The sequence below is a fragment of the Haplochromis burtoni genome, unplaced genomic scaffold (assembly GCF_018398535.1).
Source record: "Haplochromis burtoni strain Fernald_Lab_line unplaced genomic scaffold, NCSU_Asbu1 Contig_72, whole genome shotgun sequence".
Lineage (NCBI taxonomy): Eukaryota > Metazoa > Chordata > Actinopteri > Cichliformes > Cichlidae > Haplochromis > Haplochromis burtoni.
This window is the reverse complement of record NW_024582433.1, coordinates 60,037-66,036: the sequence shown is the minus strand read 5'-3', so window position 1 is coordinate 66,036 and position 6,000 is coordinate 60,037. Positions and strand designations below refer to the sequence as shown.

Here is a 6,000-nt window from a genome sequence, read left to right as displayed (position 1 = left end):
CATACTTTTTTTTTACACTGAGATGTAGTGATAAATGTCTTCCAATGGGGAAAGGCATGGCAATGTCAGTGGAGACCCAAACAGGCAGTATTTTTTGTGTGTGTGTGTGTGTGTGTGTGTGTGTGTGTGTGTGTGTGTGTGTGTGTGTGTGTGTGTGTGTGTAGAGTGGGAGAGGACAAACGGTCAAACATGTCATCACATGCTACACATGATGGATGGCAGTTTCCGCCTTCTCCAGAAGTTTATGTAAAGGACTCCTACTGCTGTTCAGCTTAATGGTATCCAAGGGTGACAACCACAAGGGTTTTCATCTGAAGTGTCCGTCTAACACAGAAAATGGAACCTCAGGCCACTGCAGACTATATCACTCTTAACTGATGGGCTTTACTCCATCAATATCATTAGCTTGCTGCAGTGTTTTCAAACATCAACTAATTTAATCTTTTCAGCGCTGCAACCCATAACTAGCTCTCATGTACTTAATCCTATGGAGACAACAACGTATTCATCATGGAGATTGGGGTGGCCTGTTTTAAGGACTAACTACATCCTGTTTGAGAGTGAAGTGGGTAAAAAGTCACTGAAATGTCACGATGATCCTCTGCAGTATGTTTATCATTGTTTATTGGATGCTAATCAGCAGTTATGGCTTTCTTATGATCTCTGCAGTTTGCATTTGAAGGCTCTGTGTGAAGGAATGTAAACAATCATGGTTACCAACTTCAGTCTCATTATGGCTTCTGTTTGTTTATGACACTAATCTGTGGTTGTTGGCCTTCAGGATGAAGTCATAACTGCTGCTGTATTTGTGTGTGTGTGTCACTGCAGAAAAGCAGTGTCCTTGGTTTTGATTGGCAATTTACTGTAATACTGTAAGCTATTTTACATCAGCAGATTCATAGTCCACTGTGCAGATAAGTTTTGTACAATTGTGTCACACACTGCACAGTTTTCAGTTTTCAGCATGGCATACTTTCTCCTTCACATGAGGCATCAATCCTGCACCTTCATTGGACTGGCTTGTGATCAAAGTCTGTCAGATTCACTGGTGATGATTCTTCTTTATGGTTCAATGTCAAAGCAAGGAGACGGCACACTGAGTTATACATGCCAGACATAGAAACAGCTGTCCTGTCACTCCGTATCTAATGAAGACAGACAGTGGGTAAAGAAACGATTGGACGCAGTGATCCATCCTTTGAATTCACAGGGGACTGAGATGGCCATGAACTCTATTTGTACTGGGTCCCCAATATAAACTTGCGCATCTGAGTAAGACAATTACAGCCTGATTAGGTTTCTGCAGCAACATATAAAGTGAAACAAGAGATCTATAGCAAGAACTTAATCTTCAAAGTCTGATTTTAAGTATTATGTATGAATTTATTATCACATGAATGAATTAAATCATGGTGTGACTGGAAAAATAGCTTCGATTTACATTGTGTAAAATATCACCACTAGATGTGCGGTCATCTGAGATCTGTTTTCTTACCCCTCCCATTTCAAGTGCATAATCATAGCTATGGTGGTTTCTGTTAGTGTAGGATATCAATCTTCTGTTTACCTCAGCTATCAGTATGTGTCAGTGTTTATTTACTCTGGAGGAGACTGTCAAACTTAGTTAAAAGAGTCCAAAACAAGTCGAAGAGTTAATAAGACTCTGACAAATTCTTGTCCGCTTGCTGAGGATATCCTGAACTTTTCTTATGGTAAGCGCTGCTGTTGTTCCTGCCCTTAGCCTCTGTTAGCTGCTGTTAGTCAGCAAAATTGGTATGGCCCAGATCTGGCCCACACAATGTGCTTACACATGGCCCGCATACCGCAAAGAATGACGGCCCTTTGGTGGCCCAGATCTGGTTTGCCAATGGTGGGCCATACATGGGCCAGCACAAGGCCAGTTGCAAACACACTGGTGGTCCTTTGCTGGCCCATGTGTGGATTATCTCTGGCAAACCTGGTCTGGGCCACCAAAGGGCCATCATTCTTTGCGGTATGTGGGCCACGTGTAAGTTGTGTGCAGCCACGGGCCAGTTGCAGACACACATGACAAAACTCTGTTTAGACAGTGAATGGACTGATTCTTATATAGTGTTTTTCAACTCTACCAGATTACTCAAAGTGCTCTATACAACATGCCACAGTCACCCAATCACACACTTTCTCTTAACTGAGTGCTTTCTAACTACATTCACACTCACACTCTTGACATGCAGACTGGATAAGCCAGGGATCAAACCACTAACCTTCCAATCAATAGGTGACCTGCTCTACGCCTGAGCTACGGCCACCCACTGGCAAAGATGAGTAAAACCCTCACTAGGTTTTGGATATAGTGTAAACTCACAAACCCGTCAAACCTGCATTTGAAACGTTGGCTACCATAGCAGTATAGTATTGCAACATGGCATTTGGGTCTTCTAACTAAAATAGGAAAATAGGAACATAAATAGTGCATCATTGCCAGACCTGGCCCACATCTGGTTGACATACACTCTGCCATAACACCGGTCAGTCAGAAGTGCCAGCTTGATGCCGGATCCCGCCAGACCTGTTTTCTATGGGCCTGGGCCACATAAACCAAACCACAATCGAGCCAGATGTGGCATGCCATCACATAGACAGTGCCATCTATGCCAGTCCTGGCCCATATCAGGATGACATACGTCTTATCATGCCAGAAGTCAGCCAGCAGTGCTGGCTTGATACCAGATCCGGGCCAGACCTGCTTGCTATGTTGGCATTAGTGAAACTTCATTTATAGTGAACCTAACATTGTTGGGCTCAGACAATTTGCAAATAAACTTGTATAAGATGGGAGAATATGATGAAATTGTTTATCAGAGGGAGCATGAGATATTTTTTTGGACACTCAAGCCTAACATTATAATGTTAGCTTAAATCCCTCTGCTGTTGATCTTAAGCTAGCTCACTGTCAGCTATCAGACAGGAGGTTGCATGTCAAATCTGCTGACAAGAAGTAACTGTTACAATATTGGGACCAAATGAGCATGTTTATGCATGTTTTTGTGTGTCGGTGCCATGATTTCAGTTCAGGACATGAGGGTTAACTTGAGTAGGAAAAGGATGATATTTTCTCCAGATGTGCATCACGTTTTCTTTTTCCTTCGCGTTTTCGCTTCTTTGGTGAAGGGGAACCCTTGTCAGATGATAAAAGACAGGTATGATGCTTCATATCTTGAGTTTGAATTACAGTTTGCCACTAAATCACATAACCAGAGTAGTTAGCATGTATTGATGACTACTGCCATTAGACAGCTATCTCTACAGATGCACATGCAAGCGATCCTTTCAATCATCAACCTGGTAATTAAAACTGTACCTATTACAGAAGGGACAAACAGAAGCTACAAAACATTTAGTATGCTACAAAAAAGCAGCAGCAAACGCAACATATGTTCAGCACTAAGTTGCAATGATGATCCTCCTTCCTTTTTTCAAATTTATTCATGTAGTGGACTTCACTTGTACTAACCCCTTGTACTAAACTTGACAAACATGCACGCAAACAACAGAATGTACCATTCCAAACATGTTGGAACAGACAAAGTTTGTTCTGAGTGAAAACCCTAAGGGCTTTGTCCTTGCCAGAGCATCTCTCAACCCCCCGTCTTCTATCCCAACATCCTTCATCCTTCTGATGAAACCCTGGGGAAGGTTCAATTTTAGGGACTAAACTCCAGCTTTGCCCCTAAAGACTGTCTCTTTCCCTTTGCTCTGTTTTGCTTGGTTTAGGCCAATTTACTGCTTGCAGTTATACTATTACCACTGTCAAGCCACCATATTCCCACAAGAGCGAGAGAATATTCCCACAGTACAGTCCTGATGTGCAGCTTACACCAACACTGAAACCTAGTAAAACAACACTGAGGAGGACCTCTACGAGCTTTGCCAACAGGCCTTATTGACAAGTTAAGACCATTAACTTTATTCGCTTGTTGACACTGGTTTGCCGCGATGCCCCATCATCAGTCAGTCTTGAGTGCTTTGGATGAATCCCAGTCAGACCTGAATCATGAAGCTGGAGGCAGATCTGGGAAACAGCGACCACAGTTCAGTCCACACACAGACAGTGGCCAAAAAAACTCTGCCTCCTCTCTGTCCAAAGCTGTCAATGTGACTGTGGCACTCCTGTCCGTGATTGATGACCGTGGCTCTGCATATTTCTGAAGCTGACACGTGCTGCCTCTGTTGGCCGGGAGTCCTCTCTGTTCTATTTTGTTTACATTATTCGTCTTATTTCTCTGACCAGCCCAGCTGTCGAGTGCATATGGAAGGGTTTTTTTTTTCCATGCCCTCAGTTGTCCAGGTATGTGTAACGAAATCTTGAGTTCTGTTTTGAAAACCCTGGGAGTTCCAGTCGTTTTCACATTTGAGGTTTTTCTTTAAGCTCCCCCACCCCCGCCTTCCCTCTCACCCACTTGTACTCCCATAGAATTGTCCACCCAAAGCTTCTAACTGCTTAATTTGTAGCACTTCCAATAAGTAAAACAAACATAGGTTTTAAAAAAAAAAACAGTGGGCACCACCCAGCATCTTGACCACTTTATGTAATGAAGTAAAAAGGCCTGTGTGTGTGCCTACATTATTAGTGTTTTTAAAATCGGGCATTTTCAGCTTACCTTTTACGTTGGCATCAGAGAGAAAAAAGTTACTGACTTTCCAATTTCTTCATGTTTTATTCTCAAAACATGAGCTTTCGGTTTGATCCTATGAAAAAATGACCAATCATGTAGGTGGTTGTTTAAAACACATAACTGTTGCACTTGTTTCATGATACAGTCTTGCAGGTTAGTCACTCAAACTTAACTAGTTATTTCATCTTTTGCATAACCCTAAACTGAAGCAGCTGATGCTGAAATCAGACAAAGATCAGGTATAAATGTTAGGTTCTTTAAACAGAAAAAAAGTTAATCGAGTTAACAGAATCAGACCCACATACGAGTGTGTGGATCCAACATGCTTTCAGACCGCACAAAATGTCCCAGATTGCACATTTTCAATGCTTTACAAACAGATGCAATGTATCTCGCCTATGAGTGAATTTGACAGCAAGAAAGAAACTAACCATGAATTCCTTATACGTCTACATGCATACAGTAACAAGGTCAGTAAAAAGGTTGAAGCAGTAGAGTACAGAAACCAAGTAACCGTCTCCTGATCCTTAAAATGTGATCTGTGCATTGTGGCACAGCAACATTGGTGCATGCAGCTCCACATGTGTCACCACACAGAATAAATTAACAGCTGTAACTTCTCTTAAACACCTGCAATAACAATCCAGCGTGTAGCAGGTTAGCTAGCTTCCCTGCTCTCCCTCTCTTTCTTTGCATTGTCATTTGATCCAGCCTCTGCCCTACGTAAAATTCTCAGAGCTACAGAAGAGGTTTGGAAAGCAAAGCAGAGAGGCCGGTCTCTTCTGAGTCTGGATACAACCGTAAGTAAAGATGAAAGAAGAATGAAAGATTGATGTGGCCAAAATGTGTTTCCCTTGGACGTTAATTTAGAAAGCAGGACATACTCTCCACTGAGTCTGTATCAAGTCTTTTTTAGACCACAGTTGGAACTGAAATACACACAGAGTTGCCAGTGAAGCTGGGTGGCTAAAATAAATATGCTGATATTACTAAGCAGTCACATTTAAAACAACGAGTCTTCCAAAGGCGTCGCTTTAGTTGTTTCCCATATCGTCACTTGAGGGCAGACCCAACGCAACTTGAACTAATTTATTTAGAGGAGCCTGGAGCTTTTCTTTCACTGATGTCATCAGTCATCTTTGCCGCAAATACAGAAAACAAGTAACTTAATCGCAATTGCAAACACCGCTACCTGGGTGAGTCAAATTAGGCTGAATGCCAGCGAGTAGCTGTAAAAGGTTTAACGGTTAAAATTTCAAGATTTCCAGAGTAACGTGATACACGATAAACTTCCACACAGAACAAATAATCTCTTCTGGAAAACACATCACAAAAAAAAGAA

The 6,000-nt window shown here is 42.1% G+C and overlaps 1 protein-coding gene across 3 annotated transcripts in view; it reads right to left on the bottom strand.

The window, feature by feature from the left end:
* The window catches only part of bmpr1bb (bone morphogenetic protein receptor, type IBb), a 57,372-nt gene that overhangs the window by 43,578 nt on the left and 7,794 nt on the right, over positions 1–6,000 (bottom strand). The gene's annotated exons all lie outside the window — the stretch shown is intronic.